Source organism: Quercus robur, chromosome 10 (assembly GCF_932294415.1).
Source record: "Quercus robur chromosome 10, dhQueRobu3.1, whole genome shotgun sequence".
Lineage (NCBI taxonomy): Eukaryota > Viridiplantae > Streptophyta > Magnoliopsida > Fagales > Fagaceae > Quercus > Quercus robur.
Genome location: NC_065543.1, coordinates 47,250,444 through 47,263,519, shown reverse-complemented (window position 1 = coordinate 47,263,519; position 13,076 = coordinate 47,250,444).

The following is a 13,076-nucleotide window of genomic DNA, read 5'->3' as shown; positions in this document are numbered from 1 at the left end:
TTATTTACTTTCTTGGTAAACACTTTCACTTTGGACCTACAACTTATGCTTGTGGATTGTAGGGAAAAAAGAAGTTGCTTGTGGAACTCGTTATTCATTTACAATTTAATTTTTGATAGTTAAGGTAGAACGTTGTGAATTTGTAGGTTTTGTAAATGATGTGATTGATTGTGGGTGTTTGAGATGTGTATTTTGTTTTAGAATTAAGGAGAAAGAAAAAGACACATTCTATATCAACTTTTATTCTATAATATTCCTCCAAAATTGTTTTTTTTTTTCATTACTTTTATTGAATAATTATAATAATTATTACTTTTTATGATGAACTCATTACTAATAAATTTCTATAATAATTATGTTATAATACATATACAACATTCTCCAAAATCATCTTATATAAAACATTACAACATTATCCGTGTATCACATAAGGTAATTTACTAATTATTTTTAATTTTTGATAATTTAGACCAGAGAGGATTTGAAAATTATTTTTACTTTTTGATAATTTAATAGTTACAACAATAGGATTACAATATATGATTAAGGCATCAATTCAATTATACAACTTTTCCAAAACAAACAAAGAAAAAAAAAGAAAAAAGTCTATATATAATAGGTGGGCCGGCCCATAATCATAATGACATGGCTGATGAGTAATGAGATTCTCAAATCAAACCAAATATGGAAAAACATTAAATGCTAGAGTCTCCCTCTCGGCCCATACGTTTCTTTTGTCAGGTGCACCAAGTCCAGCCCAAAAATTCCAATTGATTTTTTTTTTTTTTTTTTGAAGGTTGTGATGGAATATTTGTTTTATTTGATTTTTTTTTTTAGAAGTTTTTATTGATGTATGTTTCATGATAAAGTTATAATATAATCCAATGTCCCATTAAAATAATACAACTTGGTTTTGTAACACACACACACATATATATATATATATATATATATGAAGAGTAAGTGAAAAGAATGAAAGGAAAACCATTCAATTAATGCTACATGACGTAGGATATTGTAATAGGTTATTTTTGAAACTATTTTTTTATCGGTTTTTGAGTTTTGGGAAATTTCTAGTATAAGTGTATAACCTTTTTTTTTTTTTTTTTAATCTCTTTGTTTTGGAGAGATTCTAGGCTAATTCACTCAAAATTGAATCATTTTATGAAGAAATTTTTAAGTCCAACTAGAGGATCACTGAAATTGGTTCTCACAACCAATTAAACAATATAACTTATACAGGTATGATGTTACAATTGCATAAGTGATATCGTTTTATTGGTTGAGATGACTACTTAAGCAGTCATCTGGTTGTCCTAATAATTTCTTCATAAATTTTTTAGCATGCCCAATATTTTGCTTGAAAATTGAGTTTCTAAACACCTTTAAACTTTTAAAGTGTCTAAGTCATCTCTAAGTAATAAAGGTATTTTTGCTAAATAAAAATTATTTATTTATGCAAAAGAAGCCATTTATTATTAAATTTTAATATTTTTCTTTCTATGCATTATCATGGTAGTATCAATTTGAAAGTTTTTGTTTTTTAAATAATTGTACGAGGGTGATTATTACGTACGTAGAAACCAGCAATTGTCATTGTAATCAAATTGTGTCTCTTATAAAAACAAGAATTAATGATTGAATTTGTTTAAAAGGTGCAAATTAAATAATTTGGAATATTATATAACATATTTTTATATTTTATAATATATTTTAATAAGAAAAATGTTAGTTCTCTTACGTTTTAGTTGAGAGTTCAATATGGTTCCGCTACTTACAATTGTAATAAATATTAACCCTCTATTCTAAAAAATAATAATAATATATATATAAAAAAATAAAAAATAAAAACATATTAACCCTCTATTCTAAATAATAATAATAATAAATAAATAAAGAACTTTCAATTTTAATAGTGCATCTAATGATCTCATAGTTAGTTAGTTTTACGTCATGCAAATGATATCATCCCATTCTCTTCGTATATGCATTTTCTTGCCCTTTACTAAAAGTTTAATAATTCATTTTAAATGTTAAAATATGGTAGCAATGGGGCGGGACAAGCTCAGACCATGGTGTTTTGTCTTAGTTGTTTATCCTATTTACAAAGGAAAAACACCACACAAGATTGGAGCAGGGTATATTAAGGACTTGATAGGTTAGAGGTATTTTCTCCATCCCTAATTAGGTAACTTCATCACTAATGATAAAGTGATTGAAAAAAAATACAAAACAAAACAAACAGGGGCGGAGCCAGAAATTTATGTTTGGGGGGGCCGATTTGTGTTGCTAATTTATTAGTCTATACAAACTTTTATACACATACACAAACACGTGTATCTATACACACACAAAAAATTAATATCTTTCATAATGAATCCTTAAAATTAAATGTTTCATAGAATTAAATTAATCTTTCACCATCTTCCATAGTGAAATCTTTACAATTTTCATTTTCAATATAAGTTACTAAATTGTCTACCATTATGAGTAAAAAAATTTTAATTGAATTAATAAAGTGTTCAAAGACATAAATGATCCAAAATTTTTAAAAATATGAGAATACATTTTACCATAAAAAATGAATTTGAGAAACAATATGTTCTCTATAACTACTAGACAAATTGGACAATTTTTTTTAAGGACATTATTGGACCAACTCAAATTGTTAAGGGGGGCCAAGTCCCATTTTTTAGGGCTAATTATTAAAATATTAAATATTTCTATATAGTAAAAAAAAAATTTCAAAAATTTTGGGGGGGCCATGGCCCCCCCACTCTAGCATGTAGCTCCGCCCCTGAAAACAAAGCGGATGGGGGAAAACATGCACAAGACAAGGTATTTTTACTGTCCTTAGATATTATAGTTTTTTAAGCAAACAAATAAATAGGAATAATTATTCGTTACAACTTCTTCTACTTTCTTCCTACATAATAATTATTTAACATACAACCAAACCCAAACATATCCAAAGTTGATAAGAAGAACCAATAACATTAATTGATTTCTTTCATGAACAGAACTAGGTCTTAAATCTCCTCTCCCATATTACTGGTGCTTTGAAGTTAATATACATCGTTCGTTCCAATATTGGTGGGAGGCTAGGCCTGCGTGGCTTGAGTTTAAAATTTTCAAAGGCAGGGTCGTTGGCGTGTTGTTGTCTATCTTCGTTGGTCACTACCCTAGGGATTAACCCTTGTCTCGTGCGTATTGGGTATCTTCTGCCATGTATTAGCTTATTGCCAAGAAAGTAAGGATCCAAATACCACGTTCTTCTAGCTAGTTGTTTGTAATTTTCCAAGCCAGGAAGCAATGGTATAGTGTTTTCAACAATGTTAACGGGCCGAGAGACTACAACCCAAAAGCAAAGGAAGAGAGAGACAGAGAGACACAATGTCAAGAACAGAATGGTCATGAAGCTTGGCTTCGGATTACCCATTATTCTTTCTTTCTTTTCACCTACAGAACAGAGAGATAGCATGTGAAAGAGAGCCACTTTATAAACGTATACATATAGTAAATAAATACTATGACTTACGACTAGTATTTGAGAATCCCATCAGCCTCACAAATCATGCAATTAATGGCTATAAATAATAAATGGGGCGAAATTGACAACAGGAATTCATGAGCTGTGTACATAAAGATTTAAATTCAATTCCAGGTACAGTGTAACTGTGTAAATATGAAATATATAATAATAGTAATTATTAATAATGATTTATTATGATTGTAATTATATATGGAAATATAATTTCTATTTTTTCCCTTTAAAGAATGATTAATTTGGAAAGCTTTTAATAGCAGATATAAATATAGAGATAGAATTTCAAATAAAAAATATATAATAAAATTATGATGTGTAAAATTATGGGATTTAGATCCTCTAGATTTTCTAAGGTACTCTACCAATAGATTTCTTTAAATCCAAACCATTCTTTTATAATTTAAGGGTCTAGATTTTGTCATGTTAGTATTTCATTAACAATACTCTTAAAATAATAAAATAATGTTGCAAATAAAACAATTAAGATTATTGTTAGTGGAATGCCGACATAGTAAAATCTAGATCATTAAATCATTAAATAATTGTTAAAATTTAAGGAAATCTATTTAGTAGAGTACTCTAAAAAATCTAGATAATCTAAATTCAAAATTATGAGGTTTTAAAAGTTTATATGCATTAATTATCATTTTTTTTTAATGTTGAAAGAAAAAAAAAATTTTGTGACAAAATATTATGAAGTCAATTAAAAGTCTTCTCTCAAAAAAAAAAAGTCTTTTTTTTTTTTAGAAACAGACACGCACACAATTTCATTAAAAAGCCATTGTAACTCTTTGAGATATATTATAGATTTTTAATTTCATATATATTATAAATCTTTCGCAACATATATATTATAGATTTTTTTTTTTTTTTGAGAATCAAGACCAATCTTATTAAAATCAAAGACTGAGAAGATCATCCATAAATACAGGTTCGACGTCTGGTGAGATATCTTCCATCTAGACTGACAAGAGTGGAGAAATAGGTGTCCGTCTCGCAAGTGAGTGAGCTACCTTGTTACAGTACCGACTTACATGAGAGAATTATAAATCTGTGAAATGTGAAGCCAGGAACAAAATTTCATTTGCTTGGTGGCTGAACTGGGCAAGAGATTTGGAACCAGTCTTCAAACTCTGCATCAATACTGCCGAATCACCCTCTAAGATAACTCTGTCAATCCCAATTTCCACCGGTAGCTCCAGTGCCCTCCTTGCTGCCAAAGTCTCAACCTCAATCACTAAGTAAGGTAAGGATACCAGTTGTTAGAGTGAGGCCATGACTAAAACTTCAGAGTTTCGAATGACAACCCCACGTCCTGCATTATCCTCCTTTCTCAAAAATCGCTCCATCAAAGTTAATTTTGTACCATGACAGATCAAGTGCTAATCATGAACAAACCCGAGTTGTTGTTGCTATATTACGAGTCTGGTGGGGTGCTGCTGCTTCAAGCTTCCTTTCCACTGCCTTCTCCAATACCTAGCTGAGAGTGTAGGTAGGTTTCCCCAGCCTCAGGGCCGGCTAAACCTATAGGCAACTAAGGCGGCCGCCTAAGGCCCCCACTTGTCAAAGGGCCCCCAAGTAGTAATAATATAGTATATAATATTGTTTTCTCGTCTGAAAAAAAAAAAAAAAAAAAAAAAAAAAAAAAAAAAAAAAAGGCCCGTTTCTCACACTGAAGTGACATGAAGGCTAATGCAATCACCATATCTTTAGCTTGCAGAAGAAAAGATTACAAAAAGCCCATTTCTCATCTTGAAAAAAAAAAAAAAAAAAAAAGGCCCATTTCTTACACTGAAGTGACATGAAATCCCATCACCAAATCTTTAACTTGCAGAAGAAAAGATTACAAAAAGCATAAATCTTTAACTTGTAGAAGAAAATATTACAAAAGGCAGAAAGAAGAAGAAAAAATCACCCACTCTCTGACTCTCTCCAGTCTCCATCTTGATTCAAAAAAAAAAAAAAACACTCTTTTTAATTGACTTACTCATCAATTGGTGTTGGCAATAGACTTGGTGTGTTCACAGATCTTCATTTCAGGTTCGTTTTTTGTTTTCTCCTCCTTTGCCTCTTTCGTCTTCTTCATAGTTTGCTGCTGGGTGTCTGAGGGTTTTTTTTTTTTTTTTTGAAGAGGAGTTTACTTTGTTGTTGCTCATTGCTGCTGAGTAAAAAGTACAAGTAGTGCTGGCAAGAGAACAAACAAAAAGACTAAAAGAGTTTACTTTACAAAAAGTAAAAAAGAGACTCTTAGATTTCTCTAGAAGCCAATGGCATGATCCGGACCCTTAGATTTCTCTAGACTCTTAGATTTCTTTAGATTTCTCTACAAGCCACTTAAACTCTTACTGTCTTACACGTTTTAGACTTAGCCTTACATGTTTTGCTTTCTTTTCTTTTTTTTCTTTTTTTTTTTTTAAGAAATCAGATTTAGTGTGATGGACTTTTAGTCTTAGTGAATGAGTGAATCAAGTTGAGTTCTACATATTTTGCTAGTGGGCTAGTCTTAGTGGATCCAATCAAGTTAAGTCCTACACATTTTGCTAAAAAAAAAAAAGGTTTATTGCTACACAAAAAAAAAAAAAAAAAAGAGTATTGATAACAAAATTATAAATTTAGAATAATTTACTTTGCATTAATATTAATTTTAATTTTTTTGTGCAGGTTTAAATTGTAAAGTGATCATATTAAGTAAAGCTACAATTGTGCTTTTGATAAACCAGGTTCTATTGTTTTATACATTAAATTTATATTATTCTAGTTAAATTGTAATTTTTTTTATTATAGATTGTATTTCATTTATTCGTAAATATTTTTTAATTACAAATGTCTACTAGAAAATATCCATCCGGATATGAAAAACTAAAAAAAAAAAAAGACAAAGAGAAGAACTAATTGAATCTCAAAAAGGAGCTATGGAAAAATTTATTACTAATAAAAAACAAAATCTTGCAGAAAATTTGAGTGAAGGTTTCATAAATGAACAAGAAATTCATCAAAAAGAGTTAGAAGATAATGAAAATATACAACAAAATGATAATAACGAAGGTGGTCATGATAATGTTCAAACATGTAATGTCACCATTCTTGATAATCAAGCTCAAAATAATTTAGAGGAGAATGAAAATATTAATGATCAACCTAATTAATTCCTACAAATATTTTTGATCCAAGTCAATGGAAAACTATTGATATAAAATTAAGAGATTTGTTAGTAGAAAATGGTCCAATAAGAGTTGATGATCTAAACTTTCCTATAGATAAGAATTCTAGACATTTTTCTACTATGCATTATATTCGAAAATTACCAAATGGGGAGAAACATGATAGAAAATGGTTAGTGTATTTGAAAAACCTAGATAAAGTATTTTGTTTTTGTTGCAAGTTGTTTAATTCAAAATCTAATACAAATCAACTAGCTAATGGAGGAACTAAGGATTGGAAAAATATTAGTTCTATTCATAAAAATCACGAAACAACCAATGAGCATATTACTAATATGAATACTTGGATTGATTTAGAATTAAGATTATTGAAGAATAAAACAATTGATAAAAATATCCAAGAACAAATTAAGAAAGAGAAAGATCATTGGAAAAAAGTTCTATTAAGAATAATAGCGGTGGTAAAAAATCTTGGTAAAAATAATTTGGAATTCCGAGGAAAAAACGAAAAGATCTATTAAGAAAATAACGGAAATTTTTTAAGCATAATTGAAATAATTGCAAAATTTGATCTAGTAATGCAAGAACATGTTCAACGTATTCAAAATGGTGCAATCCATAATCATTATCTTGGACATAATATACAAAATGAAGTGATACAATTATTAGCAAATGAAATTAAAAGTAAAATTATAAAAAAGATTAAAGAAGCAAAATACTTTTCAATTATACTTTATTATACCCCCGATGTAAGTCATCAAGAACAAATGACTCTCATACTAAGATGTGTGGATATTTCAATAAGTCCGATAAAAATAGACGAACATTTTGTGGAATTTTTAAAGGTAAATAATACTTCTGGAAAAGGTCTTTTCAATGAAATTATAAATGCAATAAAAAATCTTAAACGTGATATAAATGATGTACGTGGACAAGGATATGATAATAGGTCTAATATGAAAGGGAAAAAACAAGGGGTACAAAAAAGAATTCTTGATATAAATCCTAAAGCATTTTACACACCATGTGGTTGTCATAATCTCAACCTTGTCCTATGTGATATGGCTAATTCTTGTCCTAAAGCTATTTCTTTTTTTGGAGTAGTACAACGTATATACACACTATTTTCTTCTTCCACAAAGCGATGAAAAATTTTACAAGATAATGTGACAGGTTTAACTCTTAAGCCATTGTCACAAACACATTAGGAGAGTCGAATTGAAAGTGTGAAAGCAATAAAATTTCAAGTTCTAGAAATCTGAGATGCTTTGTTACAATTGGCAAAAACAAGTGAAGATCCCAAAACAAAAAGTGAAGCTAATTGTTTAGCAACATATGAGATTGAAAGTTTTGAGTTTTTACTAGCTATGACTATTTGGTATGACATATTATTTGCTGTTAACTCTGTTAGTAAAAATTTACAATCGAAAGACATGCATATTAATGTTGCTATAGATCAATTAAAAGGTCTCATGTCTTTTTTAAAAAAATATAGAGAAGATGGATTTACATCTGATATGAATTCATCTAAAGAAATTGCTAGCAAAATGGAAATAGAGCCTATATTTCGTGAAAAACATATAATTCGTAGGAAGAAACAGTTTGATAAGAATGTCAATGATGAGACAACACAATCCACTGAAGAATACTTTAGAATTAATTATTTTTTATATATAGTAGATCAAGCTATTTTTTCAATTGAAAGTAGGTTTGAACAATTTCAAATATATGAAAATATTTTTGGTTTTTTATTTAATTTTGAAAAACTAAAATCACTAGATGATGATAGTTTGAAAAAAAATTGTCTTAATCTTGAATTTTTTCTCACACGTGAAACTTATTCCAATATCGATGGCTTAGATTTATATTCAGAACTAAAAGTTTTAAAAGAAGTTTTGCAAATAAATGATAACTCTCCAATTAATGTACTAAATTATATAAAGAGGCTAGAATTTTTTCCAAATGCATGTATTGCTTTCAGAATATTACTAATTATATCTGTTACAGTTGCTTCCGCAAAAAGAAGTTTTTCAAAATTAAAATTAATAAAATCCTATTTAAGATCAACTATGTCACAGGAAAGATTAAGTGGATTAGCTATATTATCAATTGAAAAGGAAATGTTAGCGGAACTTGAATGCAAAAATTTAATTAGTAATTTTGCCTCTCAAAAAGCAAGAAAAATAAATTTTAATTGAAAAAAATATATATGAATTTATAATAAAAGACCCTGTTTAAATCTTTCGCCTAAGACCGCATAATGTTGTTCCTTTGATTCTATAAATCCCAAACCACCCAACAAAATAATTCTGGATCATTTTTTTCTATCAATATTATTCCAAGGAGGTCAATGAAACAGTTGGCTTGTCTCAGTACTGTACTGTGATTCCATTATGGTTTTTTAACTACATGGGTTCAAGCTTGGGGCAACCATATAGAGCATGTAGCACGTCTTCTTGGTGACACTTGCACTGCTCACATAGATTCTCAGGAATGACTTTTCTCCGCATTAGATTGTCCTTAGTGGGTAGGGATTTCTGCATGATCGCCATAGAAAGTTACGAATCTTGCCAGGAACATCGAGGCTCCAAAGTGCTGTCCACAAAGGCTTCATTGAGTCAGTGTTAAAGGGGCCAGATTGTTGTTGCAAAACTTCATTCTGCAGGAATTTCTATCCTGATTTAACCAAGTATTCAGCATCAGGGGTAAACGGCCAAATTAAAACATCTCTCTGCTGGGACTTGCACAGTGGAATTTTTCTGATCATGGTTGCTTCGAACTCATGAAAAGTATGCTCCAGAATATCTTCCCTCTAAGTCCGCTGATGTTGGTCAATCAAACAACTCACCTTAGCCTCATTCTGCCCATGTAGAATAGGTGAGATAATTCGAGAATTAGTTTTTGCAGGAATCCAACTATCACCCCAAATTCTGACCGAATGTCCATCTCCAATCCTCCATCTCGTCCCCTTCCTAATCACCTCCCTGCCTCTGATAATACTTTTCCAAGGTGCAATTAACTAAGGTGCAATCCCTGCAATGTGGCTTACTTGGCCTAATTAGAGCTTGCCAAGTCAATTAAAAATCCAACTTAGCTTCCACCTCATCTATGATTAACAAAACTAGCCAAATCTCACACAATGTTCAAACTTCTTCCCCTAGTTTTAGTATTACTTAATTGAGAAATGCTAAAGAAAGTTTTTATGGAAAAAAGAAATAAATTAATTTAACATACCTACGATAAAAGAAATAAATTTATTTATTCTCGTGAACATGCTTGTATTTATTACTTGGATGATTAATAGCATCTCCAACATCGGCAAACACACACACCCAAAAAAAAAAAAAAAAGGCGCACACAAAATCATCTAAAGTGTTTTTTTCTTTTGGCTAATGAATAGTCACTCTTTTGGCCTAATTAAAGTGCTATTGATCATTAATGAAAGAATAAAACGAAATAAAAAATTAACATACTAGATTAAAATATTCAACTTTTATATATCACAATAGCTACAAATCAACGTACCTCCTTTCTTTCTGAAACATCTCCAAACTCGAGGGAGATACAATCAAAACCAAGACAAAACACAATCTTTCATATAAAACTAATCAAATCATAACCCCCCCCCCTCCCAAACCAAAAAAAGAAGAAGATAAAAGTATGCTGATCTGATCTAGGCAACTGGGACACATGTCCTTGGAGGTGGGGAGGAGCACGAGTGGACTAGGCAACGTGTGTGAAGTGTGAACGCAGATTTGAAAGGCCAACTCTCTCTCTCTTTCTCTCATGTGTCCTTTATGGTATGTTAAAAAAAAGAATAAATGTAAAAATAATATATAAATAGGATAGAGAAAAGAAAGAGAATTTGTTAAGAAGTATACCTACAAAAATAGGTAGGTAAAAGACAAAATGAAGTATTTACTCTTTAAATAACTAATACAAAAATTTGGAGAGTTTATTAGAGTTGCTCTAATTTGGTAGTCTAAACCTAAATCCCCATAACTAAATAATGTCTCTGTAGAGTTCTTTTTTGATTATGGAGTGCTCCACGAGCATGAGCAGTATGAGGATAACACTGATCCGCTAGATTATGATAACTACGCGGATACAGATTGATAGACAGATAGACAGAAGGCACAGACAGACAGAATACTATTCCGACAGATAGCGGCGACAGATCACTATTCACCAATGACAGATCACTATTCATTGGAGACAGATCACTATTCACCAGCAAGATTGTCTTTCTGAAAAGGTAAGGCTACAAGATTATCTGTCTAAAGGAAAGGTTACAAGATTACAAAAAGATAAAGTAAAGTACAAAAGTCTTTCGGAGAGGGAAAAGGAAAGCTAAAAGTCTTTCTGAGGATTGGACCTTGGAATGGAAACTTGAACTTAAAAAATTGGACCTTAAACTTTGAACCTAAAATTTGAACCTATCTTCTGTCTTCGGAGTCTGTCTATTTATAGATAAAGTGAACCATGGTAAGTCTTCAAAAGTAACCTGAGTTTAAATGAAGTGAACTCAAGTTAATCTGTCGGTAGAATCTTGAACAGTAAAAGTCTATCTTGAACAATAATAGTCTATCTGCATGTGAATAATATTCTGTCAAAATATCTTTCAAAATATCTTTCTGGATCTGTCTGTATTTGTCTGGACTGTAATGGATCTGATACCATTGACTACCCAGGAGTGAGCACAGCAGTAATATAGAAGCATAAACAATGATAAAATAGTTGATAAAGAAGAAAATAGCAAAATAGATATAGTCAAAATAGATTAAAACAGGGTATGGAATATAAAACTGAAACAAATAAAATCTTACTTGAAAATACTTCTGTCTTTGATTAAAACTGAAAACTTCTGTCTTTCTTACAAGCTTTGAAAATAAAAGTTGTCTGAAGAGTTACAAGATTACAAAGTAAAATCTGTAAAGGGTTACAAGATTGTCTGTCTGGAAAGGTAAGGTTACAAGATTACAAAAAGCAACTAAAGTACAAAAGTCTTTCTAAGGGAGAGTACAAAAGTCTTTCGGGGAAAGGGAAAAGGAAAGCTAAAAGTCTTTCTGAGGATTGGACCTTAGAATTGAAATGGAAACTTAAAATTTGGACCTAAAATTTGAACCTCTGTTCTGGACCTTAATTCTGGACCTATCTTCTGTCTTCGGAGTCTGTCTATTTATAGATAAAGTAGACCATGGTAAGTCTTCAAAAGTAACCTGAGTTAAGTGAAGTGAACTCAAGTTAATTTGTCGGTAGAATCTTGAACAGTAAAAATCTATCTTGAACAGTAATAGTCTATCTGTCGGTAGAATCTTGAACAGTAAAAAGTCTATCTGGCAGTCTATCCGAGTACGCATGCTGGTGAACAGTAGCTTTTCTATCTTGTGAGAATCTGCGTACGAAAATATTCTGCTAAAATATCTTTCTGGTCTGTCTGCATTCTATCATTTTATCTTTTGGTCTGTCGGTCTGTCTTTTGTCTTCTTTTGCATCTTTCTGTCACATGTCATAGGGGTCTTGGGAATCTTGAAATGTTTCTGGATGAGTTCTGTAGTTTGGAGAAGAGGATTCCATTACTATGTCATCTTTATCATCTGATATTTGTGATGCAGCTTCAAGCAGTTGCTTTTTGAGCTGTCTTCTGTCTGAAACAGAGGCAAGCTGGCACTGAACTTGACTCTTTTCTAAAAAGAAATTAGAACTTTTTGTCTGGGAGGAAGAGGTCTTTTTCTATAATTCTTGGCAAATATGATCAAAATTAAACTTATTCCACCATTTTAATTTAAACTTTCTGGCGAGCATAGGAAAAGGATACTGGGGATGCTTTTCTATCTTGTATTCCCATCTGATGATCCATGGGAGATCTGGAAACCTGTAAAAGAACTGTAAAAGATGTGGGAAATCCCTAAGATGCAGTATGTTAGGTTCTTTCTTGAAAGTCTCATAAGCTTTTAAAAGATCAGGAGGAAGAATCATAGCTTCAGGACCATAGGAATTCCACCAGTCAATGAACCATCTTGGAATCATCATGTCTTTCTTTCTGTACATATCAAACCGGAAAAACCAAGTATGCCTGTTAATATTATTTTGGAATAAAAGGAATCTGTCCCAAGCTTCCATATAGTCATTATAATTATAAAACTGGGGCTCAAAAGGTACAGAAAAGTTCCTTGTGATCCAGGGTTGTGCTTTCCACTGAGAAGGGGTGAGAATCTGTTTTATAACAACTTTAGAATAACCAATTCTGTTTGGTTCCTGGGAACAAGGCATATGTGTAACTAAAATTGAGTCTGTATCTACTAAAATATGCTCATAAAATGTCTGGGTCTTAAAAGTTTCTGTCTTAGGATGTTCCCATCCTGGGG